This window comes from Nerophis ophidion, linkage group LG10, assembly GCF_033978795.1.
Source record: "Nerophis ophidion isolate RoL-2023_Sa linkage group LG10, RoL_Noph_v1.0, whole genome shotgun sequence".
Lineage (NCBI taxonomy): Eukaryota > Metazoa > Chordata > Actinopteri > Syngnathiformes > Syngnathidae > Nerophis > Nerophis ophidion.
The window spans coordinates 53,548,307-53,562,803 of NC_084620.1; the positions used below are offsets into that span (position 1 = coordinate 53,548,307).

Genomic DNA, 14,497 nt, shown 5'->3' on the forward strand with positions numbered 1-14,497 from the left:
GCTCACGCATAAAACCAGAGGTTTCTCAAACTGTTTCCACCAAGTACCGCCTCACAGAACACTTGGCTCTCCAAGCACCGCCACAATGACTAACATTAAAATACAGTGGTGTAGTAGGCCTAAGTATTCATTAAAAACAAGGCAGAGGTTTTAATTTTCGTGTAGAAAACCACGTGTGTGAATGTTTTGGAGCATTCACACAATACGTTGAATAATAATTAAAAAATAGATTAATTTTGTTGTAGAAAACCAAAATTAATGTTTTGGAGCAGGGGTCACCAACCTTTTTGCAACCAAGAGCTACTTCTTGTGTACTGATTAATGCGAAGGGCTACCAATTTGATACACATTTAAATAAATTGCCAGAAATAGTCAATTTGCTCAATTTACCTTTAATAAATAAATGTATATATATATATAAATGGGTATTTCTCTCTGTCATTCCATCGTACATTTTTTTTCCTTTTACGGAAGGTTTTTTTGTAGAGAATGAATGATGAAAAAAACACTTAATTGAACGGTTTAAAAGAGGAGAAAACAAGGAAAAAAATTTAAATTAAATTTTGAAACATGTTTATCTTCAATTTCGACTCTTTAAAATTCCAACTTCAACCGAAAAAAGAAGAGAAAAACTAGTTAATTTGAATCTTTTTGAAAAAAAAAATAAAAAAAATAATGGAACATCATTAGTAATTTTTCCTGATTAGGATTAATTTTAGAATTTTGATGGCATGTTTTTAGGTCAAAATCCAATCTGCACCTTGTTAGAATATATAACAAATTGGACCAAGCTTTATTTTTATCAAAGACAAATCATTATTTCTTCTATATTTTCCGGAACAAAAATTAAAAGGCTTTGAAATAAGATTTGAATTGGATTCTAAAGATTTTCTAGATTTGCCAGAATCATTTTATTTTATTTTAATAATTTTCTAGATTTGCCAGAATCATTTTTTTAAATTTGAATCATAATAAGTTTGAAAAAATATTTCACAAATATTCTTTGTCGAAAAAACACGCTAAAATGAAGAATTAAATTAAAATGTATTTATTATTCTTTACAATAAAAAACATGTTTTATTTGAACATTGATTTAAATTGTCAGGAAAGAATAGGAAGGAATTTAAAAGGTAAAAAGGTATATGTGTTTAAAAATCCAAAAATAATTTTTAAGGTTGAATTTTTTCTCTAAAATTGTCTGAGTTATAAGAAGCAAAGTAAAAAAAATAAATGAATTTATTTAAACAAGGGAAGACCAAGTCTTTAAAATATTTTCTTGGATTTGAGTTTTGTTTCTCTTAAAATTAAAAATGTCAAGAAAAGCGAGGCCAGCTTGCTAGTAAATAAATAAAATTTAAAAAATAGAGGCAGCTAACTGGTAAGTGCTGCTATTTGAGCTATTTTTAGAACAGGCCAGCGGGCGACTCATCTGGTCCTTACGGGCGACCTGGTGCCCCCTGCTTTGGAGCCTTCACACAATAACAGCCCAGAAAAGAAAGAAGACTGCGATCACTTCTAAAGATGAGCAGTTGTGTTGCAGTCTTGACCGGCCTGATGTTTAACGCAAGACTGTGTAATTATCACGCTCTAATTGTGAGCATATGTGCACATGTGTACCCCTACCCCCCTAAATGTGTGTCCTCTTCCATGTCCCCCAACAAGGTTCCGTACTGTAAATATAATCCACGTGCTGGTATGCATGCAGAGTGGAAGTGTAATGTAAGGTGGGGGGCTTTATTGTAGCAGCTGGGTAAGCTGCTGGGCTGGTTTCCATGGTAACATGTAGAAAAAAAAACGAGAGCACTAGAAAGCCCCGACAAAGATTTTCCAGTGATGTGACCTCTCACTGTAATCTTCTACTCTGAGCAGGAAGTGCGACCTTTTATGGCGTTACATGACACTAATATGTAAATATCTCGTTATAATACTCTCCCCCCATGCCTTTTAAATATTAACACTTACAATCATGTGTTTGCTAACATTTTGGAATTCACCGTGCGTGTAACCATTTTTTAATTGCATTAAAAAAAATAGAGAAGGTGTAGCAATGAATACAAATAAAAAGACAGGGTATTTAAAAAAATTAAATACCGAAAAGCTAATATGATTAGAAAACCTGACATTATATGCACATTTTTTTTTTCATGTTAAAGAAATATGTTGAAAATGTAATAATTGTAAAACAAATACAATTACATAGCTCGGTTGTTAGAGTGGCCGTGCCAGCAACTTGAGGGTTGCAGGTTCGATTCCCGCTTCCGACATCCTAGTCACTGCCATTGTGTCCTTGGGCAAGACACTTTACCCACCTGCTCCCAGTGCCACCCACACTGGTTTAAATGTAACTTAGATATTGGGTTTCACTATGTAAAGCGCTTTGAGTCACTTGAGAAAAGCGCTATATAAATATAATTCACTTCACTAAAGCTGCAAGCAGCGATGGACGGGACTGACTTTTGCTGGTGTTTACTGCCTTTACCCATTCAACATATCTTTACCTGCACTTTACCTACCTTCACTGCATCCTGGGGTCACGCTGGTGCTTCTTTCTTTCACCCATACATGCTGGTGCTTCCTGCCATCACCCAGACAACATATCTTTACCTGCACGTTACCTACCTTCTCTGTATCCTGGAGTCAAACTGGTGCCTCCTTCTTTCACCCTGTGAACATATCTTTAACCGCACAGTACCTACCTTCTCTGCATTGTGTGGTCACGCTGGTGCTTCCTGCTTTTAAGCGGCCATCTTGAGACGGCATCAGCGCAGCAGTTCTTTGAAGGCTCGTAAAGTCAAAACCGGAGTAGTTAGAAAAACTATTCGCGCAACTTTTAATAAGAAGGGTTCGATCTCTTTCCTGTGCGAGTCTGAAGCCGACACAACAAACGCGCTCAGAGGAGATAATGTTTGAAAAAAGGTCACGGGTTTTTACAAAACTTTTGTTTTGAAGGGGTAATTGCCAACTTCCTTTTGATTTTTGCTGAAGGATGTAAAAGAATGAAATGTAGGTCCACGTGAGACCTACATAAAGTCTCTACGACATTCTTACCGGGAGTTCCAAGCAGTTTTGTCTGTGTTTTCTTCCTAGGAGCAGTTTTGTCTGTGTTTTATTCCTAGGGGGCGCTACAGCGCAATTTTAAGTTTTGGGGTTTGGTTTTTTTATTAGATCGCAATTTTCGCCAGTCCTGATGTGTGTGTCCAGTTTGGTGAGTTTTGAAGCATTTTAAGGGGGTCAAATTACAGCTCAAAGAGGCAAAAATGAATTTTTTTATGGGAAGCCTTGTTTTGAGGGGTTTTGCCAACTTCCTGTTGATTTTTGCTGAAGGATGTAAGTGTCTGAAATGTAGGTCTAAGTCAGACCTACATAAAGGTTTTTGTTTCATGTCTCTACGACATTCCTAACGGAAGTTACAAGCTGTTTTGTCTGTGTTTTTTCCTAAGGGGCGCTAGAGCCCAATTTTGCCAGTCCTGATGTGTGTGTAAAACTTGGTGAGTTTTGAAGCATGTTAAGGGGGTCAAATTACAGCTCAAAGAGGCGGCGGTATAATAATAATAATACATCCTTAGAAATACAATAGGGTCCTCTGTCCCAAAGGGACATTCAGTCCCTAATTATTTGCAAAAAAAAAAAAATGTATGACTTTGAACATCAAATATCTTGTCTTTGTAGTGCATTCAACTAAATATGGGTTGAATAGGATTTGCAAATCATTGTATTCAGTTTATATTTAACACAATTTCCCAACTCATATGGAAACGGGGTTTGTACTTATTACTGTTGAAGGAAATAGTGAAAGTTGAGATGTCTGTGGAATTAATACACAAAAATTAGCAAAATATTAAAATATTTAAAATATAGCAACGTATTGTAGCTAAGATAGGCGCCAATGCCCCCCGCGACCCCAAAAGGGAATAAGCGGTAGAAAATGGATGGATGGATAGCAACGTGCCTGTTACTACATTACATACTGTGTGTACTTACAGCGTGCAAATAAAATATTTTTTACAATGCTTTAAAGGCTTAACATAGAGCAACTCTCCTTGGCTCCATTCTTACCTGACTTTTTTGAGTGTTCATTCACATAAAAAAAAAGAAAAACTTATGTTGTTGTCTCAATTAAGGATTGTAAATGATAGGCAAAATTCCCCTCAAATTGCAGTCCCCCTGGATGCTTTTAACTTGTTCTTTGCTGCTCACAAAAGGCATGATACAACACTGGCGCCTTCTGGTGGTCCAAACTAACACTCTAATTTGTCCAAAAGAAAGAGATAACTTTTGATTACCTTTTAAAGATGATGAAAATTATATATTTGTTTATTATTTTCCTATAGATTCTAACAATCCAATCCAATCTACTTCATTTGTATAGCACATTTAACAACATAAATGTTTCCAAAGTGCTAAAAACAATATTTAAATATCCTCAGCTCCACCAATGACTGAAAAAATAAATAAAACCAATATAAAAATAAACATGATTAAAAGGGTAAAACCGATTAAAACAACAAATAGAAATAAACATTTTATAAGCAGCTCTTAATTAAACTACAGTATTTGTGTTGAGTATTCTTGTTGTTTTTAAAGTAAATGTGGGTTGGAATGAAGCCAGTTGCATTCAAGTACCCTTGGATTTGACTACACCACATTTAGTTGAGAATAAGGTGTAAAACAAATGTTATGTCTCTGTGAGTATCTAATAATATATATATAAAATCTTTTATTATTATTATTATGTCGCAGGTTTAAACTCATCAAAATGAGACTCCTCCCCTTGCAGAAGTGTTTGCGGATTCCCGTGCCCTTGAACGCATCACTAGCATCAAAAGGGTGCTTGCATCTGTGAACTAGTGCCTGCTGGGAAATTTGACAACTTCTATTTGCCTCTTACAGATACATTTTTTCACATCTAAGATGTTTTTACTGAGGTAATATATTAAATTAAAAATAGAGCATTTGAAACATATTAAACTCTGAAATGCATTGTAGCTATTCTATTAAAAATATGCTCTTGAGCAGCAAAATGAATTATACACAAGTCGATACATTCAAACTTAAAAGAGAATAAGTACATTTAAGTAGTCTCTTTTTGCATTGATGTCTAAAATAGTTTGGTTTTCTTGTTCTTAGGTAGGAGAAACCCCAAAACAAGTGAAGTTATCACGGTGTGTAAATGGTAAATAAAAAGAGAATACAATGATTTGCAAATAATTTTTAACTTATATTCAATTGAATGGACTGAGATTTTTATTTTCATTTATTTTTTATTTTTTTAATATTAGCTCTTTTGGAATTTCATGCCTGCAACATGTTTCAAAAAAGCTGGCACAAGTGGCAAAGAAGACTGAGAAAGTTAAGGAATGCTCATCAAGCGCTTATTTGGAACATCCCACAGGTGAACAGGCAAATTGGGAACAGGTGGGTGCCGTGAGTGGATATAAAAGCAGCTTCCATGAAACGCTCAGTCATTCACAAACAAGGACGGGGCGAGGCTCACCACTTTGTCAACAAATGCGTGAGCAAATTGTCCCAACAGTTTAAAAACAACATTTCTCAACCAGCTGTTGCAAGGAATTTAGGGATTTCACCATCTACGGTCCGTAATATCAAAAGTTTCAGAGAATCTGGAGAAATCACTGCATGTAAGCGGTGATATTACAGACCTTCGGTCCCTCAGGCGGTACTGCATCAAAAACTGACAGTGTGTAAAGGATATCACCACATGGGCTCAGGAATGTGTCAGAAAACCACTGTCAGTAACTACATTCCGTTGCTACATCTGTAAGTGCAAGGTACAACTCTACTATGTAAAGCCAATGCCATTTATCAACAACACCCAGAAACTTTGCAGGCTTCGCTGGGCCCGAGCTCATCTAAGATGGACTGATGCAAAGTGGAAAAGTGTTCTGTGGTCTGACAAGCCCGCATTTCAAATAGTTTTTGGAAACTGGGCGTAATGTCCTCCGGACCAAAAAGGAAAATAACCGTTAAAGGCGAAAAGTTGAAAAGCCAGCATCTGTGATGGTATGGGGGTGTATTAGTGCCCAAGGTATGGGTAACTTACGCATCTGTGAAGGCACCATTAATGCTGAAAGGTACATACAAGTTTTGGAGCAACCATATGTCATCGTCATCATGGACGCCCCTGCTTATGTCGCCGTCATGGGCTTCTGTCACTGACCCTCGATTGACCGACCGACCCCTCTTCCCCACTTCAAAGAGCTGCGTTGCTTTCATCGTGTTCCCCCCCTCTGACGTCACCCTCGCCATGAAAGGTTCAGGAAAGGTCAGTGTGGCCTTCATGTGGATGGAGAAGCCCAGTAAATATCAGCAGGTGTGATAAGAATAAATGTACGGCTGCTATAGGGTAAAAAATATCATCAGAGCTGCAACGATTAAACCGATTAGAAAAAGCTATATCTAAGAAAAATGTAATGCCCCATTCTAATAAGTATTTTACATACATATGAAATTAAAAAACTGGAATAAAAGCATACACGTGAAATGTAACAAGAAAAAGTTGCAATGTTGACTCAAATAACACAAAGCTGCTGTTTTTTTCCCCCTCAAAATATAATGACTCAAAATCGCTTTATTACCTATTGAAGGCTCCAATTACTGCACATCAAATATTCCACTTAGAAATAATTTGTGGGGAAAATATTATATAAAAGCTAAGTTTTCCATGACAAAAAAAGCATAACAAACAAAAAAGTATTATTGACGAATAGATTTGAAGTTGATGTTAAAAGTAGCGTTAGTTTTAAAAGTAAGAAAAAAAATGTATGGCTTATTTTTAACACTTTATGAGTGGGGCAATTTTGGATCCCCGAGTATTTTGGTGGGATTTTTCATTGCTCACAATAATAATAATAATAATAGATTTTATTTGTGAAAATCGCTTTACATTGAGCAAACAACCTCAAAGTGCCACTGTGTAATAAAAAAATAAAAAGATAATAAAATAGAACAGCCTAATAGCTAGAACTAGTATGCATATATCTATAAAAAGTATTTTTTCTAAAAATGGTCTTTAAGCTTTTTTAAAAGCATCCACAGTCTGTGGTGCCCTCAGGTGGTCAGGGAAAGCATTCCACAGGCTGGGAGCAGTGGAGCAGAAAGTCCGGTCTCTCGTAGTTCGTAGCTTTGTCCGTCGAGGTTGGAGGAGGTTAGTTTGTTTGGAGCGTAGGTGTCGTGTGGAGGATTTGGGGGTGAGTAATTCTTTGAGGTAGAGGGGGGCATTTCCATGGAGGCACTGGTGAGTTAGTAGGGATACTTTGTAGTCAATCCTGAGTGGAACAGAAAGACAGTGAAGGGATTTGAGAGTTGGTTTGATTCGCTCGTATTTCCGCGCACTCATTAGGATTCTGTTTCTATTGCAGCTTCTGGATGTTCTTGCTGGGGATCCCGACAAGAAGTGCGTTGCAGTAGTCGAGCCTGGAGGAGACAAAGGCGTGACGGGCCTCTCGGCATCAGAGAGAGTGAGTGAGGGGCGGAGTTTCGCAATTTTCCTGAGGTGGTAGGAGGTCTCGCACTGTTGTTTGATTTGAGCCTCAAAGGTCAGGTGAGGGTCCATTTGAACAGAGGTGGGTAGTAACGCGCTACATTTACTCCGTTACATCTACTTGAGTCATTTTTGGGATAAATTGTACTTCTAAGAGTAGTTTTTATGCAACATATTTTTACTTTTACTTGACTGTATTTATAGAGAAGAAACGCTACTTTTACTCCGCTCCATTTATCTACAATCAGCTCGCTACTTTTTTTTTATTGATCTGTTCATGCACGCTTTGTTTGTTTTGATTTTGTCAGACACGCATTCTAAGTAGAATCTATGCATGCCTGCGTTTCACCAATCAAATGCAGTCACTGGTGACGTTGGACCAATCAAACAAAACCAGGCGGTCACGTGACCGTCACACGTCGAATCCAACCTAAAAAGGTTGAAAAACTTATTGGGGTGTTACCATTTAGTGGTCAATTGTACGGAATATGTTCTGTACTGTACAATCTACTAATAAAAGTTTCAATCAATCAATCAATCAATCAATCAATTAAAAGTGTAAAGGAAAAAAGACACTTTTTATTTCAACCGTACTTCCCGTCAAAAGCCTAAAGACTGATCGCACAGTTCCTGTCTTCACAATAAAAGTGCCGCTCCATCGCGCCTGCGCTAACAAAATAAGAGTCTCCGAAAGCCAGAGCAAACAAGCTAGCAAGCTACGGAGTTTGCCGCCAATGTATTTCTTGTAAAGTGTATAAATACGAATATGGAAGCTGGACAAATAAGATGCCAAAAACCAACGACTTTCATGTGGTATTAGACAGAAAGGAGGAACTTTTTTTCTCCTCCATTTGAAAATGTGGAATGTCTGACTCCAATCAATGCAAGTCATCAGAATCAGGTAATACACCAACTTATATTCTTGTCTTCATGAAAGATAGGAATCTATATGTTAAACATGCATGTGTATTCATTAAAACACCTTTAACATGTCAACAAAAACGGCAAAATAAATAACTATAAATTATATACTGTATATATATATATATATATATATATGAGGTAGATCACCTCGACTTGGTCATTTATTAAGTAATTGATTAACGTGGAAAAACTTATTGGGGTGTTACCATTTAGTGGTCAATTGTAGGGAATATGTACTGTACTGTGCAATCTACTAATACAAGTTTCAATCAACCAATCAATCAATCAAAAGTGTAAAGGAAAAAAGACACTTTTTATTTCAACCGTTCTTCCCGTCAAAAGCCTAAAGACTGATCGCACAGTTCCTGTCTTCACAATAAAAGCGCCGCTCCACCGCGCCTGCGCTAACAAAATAAAAGTCTCCGAAAGCCAGAGCAAACAAGCTAGCAAACTACGGAGTTTGCCGCCAATGTATTTCTTGTAAAGTGTATAAAAACGAATATGGAAGCTGGACAAATAAGATGCCAAAAACCAACGACTTTCATGTGGTATTAGACGGAAAGGATGAACTTTTTTTTCTCCTCCGTTTGAAAATGTGGAATGTCTGATTCCAATCAATGCAAGTCATCAGAATCAGGTGATACACCAACTTATATTCTTGTCTTCATGAAAGATAGGAATCTATATGTTAAACATGCATGTATATTCATTAAAACACATGTCAACAAAAATGGCAAAATAAATAACTATAAATTATATACTGTGTTATATATATATATATATATATATATATATATATATATATATATATGAGGTAGATCACCTCGACTTGGTCATTTATTAAGTAATTGATTAACGTTGAAAAACTTATTGGGGTGTTACCATTTAGTGGTCAATTGTACGGAATATGTACTGTACTGTGCAATCTACTAATACAAATTTCAATCAATCGATGAATGCCTACTGAGCCTATGGGGCTGTTAAGTTATTGTGGCTCAATTTTCCTTAATTTTTTTTATTTTCATGTTTTATTATTTAATATATATTATTGTTTTAGTTGCTTAAGAGATATTCCTGGCTATGAATTTGCTCATTGCTATTTTTTATGTTTTTGTGCATTATTTGTTGCCGTAATCATTAAACAAACAGGTTACTCAGTACTTGAGTAGTTTTTTCACAACATACTTTTTACATTTACTCAAGTAAATATTTGGGTGACTACTCCCTTCTTTTACTTGAGTAATAAATCTCTAAAGTAACAGTACTCTTACTTGAGTACAATTTCTGGCTACTCTACCCACCTCTGCATTTTTACACTTCAGTTTTGGAGCTGTTTAGTTGAAGAAAATTGTGTTTCATCCACACCTTATCTCCTCCAGGCAGTTGGTAAGTGTGGATGATGGCAAGGCTGCAGAGGGGGTTGAGTTTGGGTTTAATAATGCCTCAAAATCAACTAATTCAAGGCTCCAATTCCGACACATAAAATATTCCACTTTGAAATATTTGTTGGGGAAAATATTGTGTATTTTGTGTTTTTGCTATTAAAAGTTGAATGAAAAGATCTGAAAAATAATTCAAGAAAATAATGTAAGATGTATTTTAACACTTTTTTGACCGGGGCCATTTTGGATCTCTGAGCATTTTAGTGGGATTTTATTTTATTATTTTTTTAAACTGTCCTTCCACGAAAAATAATAATACATCAAAATTAATGTTATGAATCAACTAATTCAAGGCTCCAATTGGGACACATAAAATATTCCACTTTGAAATATTTGTTGGGGAAAATATTATGTATTTTGTGTTTTTGCTATTAAAAGTTGAATGAAAAGATCTGAAAATAATTCAAGAAAATAATGTAAGATGTATTTTAACACTTTTTTGACCAGGGCTATTTTGGATCTCTGAGCATTTTAGTGGTATTTTATTTTTTATTTTTTTTAAACTGTCCTTCCTCAAAAAATAATAATGAATCAAAATCAATGTTATGAATCAACTAATTCAAGGCTCCAATTCCGACACATAAAATATTCCACTTTGAAATATTTGTTGGGGAAAAAATTATGTATTTTGTGTTTTTGCTATTAAAAGTTGAATGAAAAGATCTGAAAAATAATTCAAGAAAATAATATAAGATGTATTTTAACACTTTTTTGACCGGGGCCATTTTGGATCTCTGAGCATTTTAGTGGTATTTTATTTTTATTTTTTTTAAACTGTCCTTCCTCAAAAAATAATAATGAATCAAAATCAATGTTATGAATCAACTAATTCAAGGCTCCAATTCCGACACATAAAATATTCCACTTTGAAATATTTGTTGGGGAAAAAATTATGTATTTTGTGTTTTTGCTATTAAAAGTTGAATGAAAAGATCTGAAAAATAATTCAAGAAAATAATGTAAGATGTATTTTAACACTTTTTTGACCGGGGCCATTTTGGATCTCTGAGCATTTTAGTGGGATTTTATTTTTATTTTTTTTAAACTGTCCTTCCTCAAAAAATAATAATGAATCAAAATCAATGTTATGAATCAACTAATTCAAGGCTCCAATTCCGACACATAAAATATTCCACTTTGAAATATTTGTTGGGGAAAAAATTATGTATTTTGTGTTTTTGCTATTAAAAGTTGAATGAAAAGATCTGAAAAATAATTTAAAAAAATGATATAAGATGTATTTTAACACCTTTTTGACCGGGGCCATTTTGGATCACTGAGCATTTTAGTGGTATTTTTTTTATTTTTTTTATAAACTGTCCTTCCTCAAAAAATAATAATGAATCAAAATCAATGTTATGAATCAACTAATTCAAGGCTCCAATTCCGACACATAAAATATTCCACTTTGAAATATTTGTTGGGGAAAAAATTATGTATTTTGTGTTTTTGCTATTAAAAGTTGAATGAAAAGATCTGAAAAATAATTAAAAAAAATGATATAAGATGTATTTTAACACCTTTTTGACCGGGGCCATTTTGGATCACTGAGCATTTTAGTGGTATTTTTTTTATTTTTTTTATAAACTGTCCTTCCTCAAAAAATAATAATGAATCAAAATCAATGTTATGAATCAACTAATTCAAGGCTCCAATTCCGACACATAAAATATTCCACTTTGAAATATTTGTTGGGGAAAAAATTATGTATTTTGTGTTTTTGCTATTAAAAGTTGAATGAAAAGATCCGAAAAATAATTCAAGAAAATAATATAAGATGTATTTTAACACTTTTTTTACCGGGGCCATTTTGGATCTCTGAGCATTTTAGTGGGATTTTATTTTTATTTTTTTTAAAATGTCTTTCCTCAAAAAATAATAATGAATCAAAATCAATGTTATGAATCAACTAATTCAAGGCTCCAATTCCGACACATAAAATATTCCACTTTGAAATATTTGTTGGGGAAAAAATTTTGTATTTTGTGTTTTTGCTATTAAAAGTTGAATGAAAAGATCTGAAAAATAATTCAAGAAAATAATGTAAGATGTTTTTTAACACTTTTTTGACCGGGGCCATTTTTGATCTCTGAGCATTTTAGTGGTATTTTTTTTATTTTTTTTTAAACTGTCCTTCCATCCATCCATCCATTTTCTACCGCTTATTCCCTTTCGGGGTCGCGGGGGGCGCTGGCGCCTATCTCAGCTACAATCGGGCGGAAGGCAGGGTACACCCTGGACAAGTCGCCACCTCATCACAGGGCCAACACAGATAGACAGACAACATTCACACTTCCACAAAAAATCATAATGAATCAAAATCAATGTTATGAATCAACTAATTCAAGACTCCAATTGGGACACATAAAATATTCCACTTTAAAATATTTGTTGGGGAAAAAATTATGTATTTTGTGTTTTTGCTATTAAAAGTTGAATGAAAAGATCTGAAAAATAATTCAAGAAAATAATGTAAGATGTATTTTAACACTTTTTTTGACCGGGGCCATTTTGGATCTCTGAGCATATTAGTGGTATTTTATTTTTATTTTTTAAAACTTTCCTTCCACAAAAAATAATAATGAATCAAAATCAATGTTATAAATCAACTAATTCAAGGCTCCAATTCCGACACATAAAATATTCCACTTTGAAATATTTGTTGGGGAAAAAATTATGTATTTTGTGTTTTTGCTATTAAAAGTTGAATGAAAAGATCTGAAAAATAATTCAAGAAAATAATGTAAGATGTATTTTAACACTTTTTTGACCGGGGCCATTTTGGATCTCTGAGCATTTTAGTGGGATTTTTTTTTTTTTTTTTTTTAAACTGTCCTTCCTCAAAAAATAATAATGAATCAAAATCAATGTTATGAATCAACTAATTCAAGGCTCCAATTCCGACACATAAAATATTCCACTTTGAAATATTTGTTGGGGAAAAAATTATGTATTTTGTGTTTTTGCTATTAAAAGTTGAATGAAAAGATCTGAAAAATAATTCAAGCAAATAATGTAAGATGTATTTTAACACTTTTTTGACCGGGGCCATTTTGGATCTCTGAGCATTTTAGTGGGATTTTATTTTTTATTTTTTTTAAACTGTCCTTCCTCAAAAAATAATAATGAATCAAAATCAATGTTATGAATCAACTAATTCAAGGCTCCAATTCCGACACATAAAATATTCCACTTTGAAATATTTGTTGGGGAAAACATTATGTATTTTGTGTTTTTGCTATTAAAAGTTGAATGAAAAGATCTGAAAAATAATTCAAGAAAATAATGTAAGATGTATTTTAACAATTTTTTGACCGGTGCCATTTTGGATCTCTGAGCATTTTAGTGGTATTTTATTTTTATTTTTTTTAAATTTCCTTCCACAAAAAATAATAATGAATCAAAATCAATGTTATGAATCAACTAATTCAAGGCTCCAATTCCGACACATAAAATATTCCACTTTGAAATATTTGTTGGGGAAAAAATTATGTATTTTGTGTTTTTGCTATTAAAAGTTGAATGAAAAGATCTGAAAAATAATTAAAGAAAATAATATAAGATGTATTTTAACACTTTTTTGACCCGGGCCATTTTGGATCTCTGAGCATTTTAGTGGGATTTTATTTTTATTTTTTTAAACTTTCCTTCCACAAAAAATAATAATGAATCAAAATCAATGTTATGAATCAACTAATTCAAGGCTCCAATTGGGACACATAAAATATTCCACTTTGAAATATTTGTTGGGGAAAAAATTATGTATTTTGTGTTTTTGCTATTAAAAGTTATAAATAAATAAATGGGTTGTACTTCTATAGCGCTTTTCTACCTTCAAGGTACTCAAAGCGCTTTGACACTACTTCCACATTTACCCATTCACACACACATTCACACACTGAGGGAGGGAGCTGCCATGCAAGGCGCCAACCAGCACCCATCAGGAGCAAGGGTGAAGTGTCTTGCTGAGGACACAACGGACGTGACGAAGTTGGTACTAGGTGGGATTTGAACCAGGGACCCTCGGGTTGCGCACGGCCACTCTTCCACTGCGCCGTCCCGTTGAATGAAAAGATCTGAAATATAATTCAAGAAAATAATGTAAGATGTATTTTAACACTTTTTTGACCGGGGCCATTTTAGATCTTTGAGCATTTTAGTGTTTTTTTTTTGTTTTGTTTTTTTTTAACTGTCCTTCCTCAAAAAATAATAATGAATTAAAATCAATGTTATGAATTATTTACCTGTTTAAGCCATACATAAGTTCACATCAAATATTTCATTTTGAAAAATTTAGCGGGGAAATATTGCATATTTTTTGTGTTTGCCTTGAAAACAGGGTTTTCTCTGAGGGCATGAAACATAAACAAAAACAAAACTTTATATCAACAGATAGATCTGAAGTTGATCTCGAGCAGAGTTGGGCAAATATTTGGACTCGGGGGGGGCATATTGAGAGAAAATATGTATGTGGGGGGCCAATGTGTGTGTGTCTATAAATGATATTGTGGAAGTTGCTTCCTAGCAGTTCCTCTGTAGACACGGCACAAGAGCCAAGTGTGAAGTTTTTAACAAAGGTTTTCATGTATATAGGTTATATTAAAAGTTTTTCTCCCCCAGAACAGGACTT

At 34.1% G+C, this 14,497-nt stretch overlaps 1 protein-coding gene across 1 annotated transcript in view; it reads left to right on the plus strand.

Moving 5' to 3' along the window:
• Positions 1 to 14,497, plus strand: part of prkcq (protein kinase C, theta) — a 111,408-nt gene that overhangs the window by 568 nt on the left and 96,343 nt on the right. Inside the window, exon 2 of the mRNA XM_061914119.1 lies at positions 7,380 to 7,478. The gene's annotated coding sequence lies outside the window, so the exon portion shown is untranslated. The remainder of the gene's footprint in view (positions 1 to 7,379; positions 7,479 to 14,497) is intronic.